Source organism: Phyllostomus discolor, chromosome 1, assembly GCF_004126475.2.
Source record: "Phyllostomus discolor isolate MPI-MPIP mPhyDis1 chromosome 1, mPhyDis1.pri.v3, whole genome shotgun sequence".
NCBI classification, from domain to species: Eukaryota; Metazoa; Chordata; class Mammalia; order Chiroptera; family Phyllostomidae; genus Phyllostomus; species Phyllostomus discolor.
Window position 1 is genome coordinate 74,243,678 of NC_040903.2, and position 1,889 is coordinate 74,245,566.

The 1,889-nt window shown below is 43.1% G+C and overlaps 1 pseudogene; it reads right to left on the minus strand.

The window, feature by feature from the left end:
* Positions 1–677: 677 nt before the first annotated feature.
* LOC114493230 lies at positions 678–1,381 on the minus strand (annotated as a pseudogene).
* Positions 1,382–1,889: the final 508 nt, after the last annotated feature.

Consider the following 1,889-nt stretch of genomic DNA (forward strand, 5'->3'; position numbering starts at 1 on the left):
AGTAATTCCACAGTCATTTTTGAATAGCTATTCAAGACAATCCTGAATTATATATAATTCAGTCTCACTTAAAGAATTCACAGTTTGCTACTATGTCTTGTCACGCTGAATTTTAACAGCATCTGACCTTGCAGATCATCTATAAAATGTGAGAAGTGTTAGATACTCTTCATTTCATCTTATATACAAACCACACTAAAATGCCTTTCATTAAGCAAAAGGCAACAGGTTAGATATAGGGCATTTTAATTAAATTGGCATAGTTAGGACCAAAAAGATAAAGTGGCATGCCAGCTTATCGGTGGCCCCTGCCTTTTAACAGGCTAATGACCACGCTGTGAAGCCCAAGCGAGGCTTGCTTTCCTCATGAACAGTGAAGGAGTTTCCTCAGTATTTAAACACCTTAATATACCAGTTACATAAATCTAAGTATAAAACCCATCTCCTACATGTTTTGAGGTGGCATGCACCATGTCGGTGAAGAGTTGAATATTACGAATCACGCCCAGTCATATTTTTAGAAGGAAAAACTGTGATAGCAGTTGCTGAACTGAGATCACCATCAAAGCTCAAAACACCAATCATATCCATTTAATCACAGGCCAATCTTATTTAAATCAGAATTGCCCCAAAGAAACATTCCATTAGCCTTTTATGACCTGAATTCTGGTGTGTGAGGACCGTTTCAGAACAGTACACATAAAAAAAGCCACACGACCTTTGTAATAAATCAGGCCATGGCCAACATTTACTCATCAGTAGCTTTTTTGAGATAAGCTATCAAATCTGCCCTTTCTGAACTCTTCTTACTGCCAGCAAAGATCACTTTTGTTCCAGGCATGTACTTCTTGGGATTCTCCAAATACCCTTCAGTGTAGCCTCTCCCCAGGTGATGCTTTTGTTCTTGTTGGCATCTGTGTAAGAAAATCCAGGGGCCTGACTTGTCTTTTGCCCAAAAAGACCATGGAGATTTGGTGCAGTCTTGTGCTTGCCTCCTTATTCCAAGGTAAGGCACTGGGCACCCTTCTGAACAACAATCCTCTCATCCTCCTCAATGTCACCCATTTTAAAATCGCTCTTTTGTCACACGAATTACAGGGGTTCCCATTCACACACTGGATGCATCCTGCTCTCTAATAACCTCCCAAACTGTTGTTGACCTGGGAGTCTTCACTAGGAATCACTAACATGTCCAAGGGCACAGATGTCCCACAAAACCCAGTTTGGAGAATGTCATTTGGAAAAGTCAGGGAAGCCCCAGCTGTCCAGGGTCACCAGCTCCACTCAGACTCAGCTCCCAACTCAGTGGGGACATTCCAAGGTAGTGGACTTAACATTTGGGGACCCACAGTACTGGTGGGCACATGAGGGCTCGCTAAGGGTACATTGCATGTGGATTTGGAAAAGGAAATCCCGGGCCTGCCCCTCACAGGTGCACCCTTCCTTGAAAGAGCTCTGCCAAGAGCTGGAAGGCAGTGAGCCCTGCCTGCCTGAGGCTCGGAGGGTCTCTCCCCCATCTCCCTTTCACGGCATCCATCTCACAGAAGCAAGAGGTCCCTTCAATCCTCGCTTCTCAGTTTGTGCATCGCCCCACGAGGCCAATCTCTGGGATGCTAGACAAACACAGTTTTGTGAGAACGTGAGTGAATGAGTCTGTCGACTGATTAATAAATCTCTTTGTAACTCAAATTTCTAATTTTCTGCTTTCATGAAAATTGAGGGAAGACCTAATTGAGTTGTCAGAGAATTGGATCATCAAAAATAATTTTGACGACAGAACATCGAATCAGGAGGAGCTCTGTAATTGACGTTGCCGTGATAAAATTCCTTTCCATCTCACCTGGTCGTTTTTATGAAAAAGGGTTCATAGTGTGTACAGTAACTGTTAA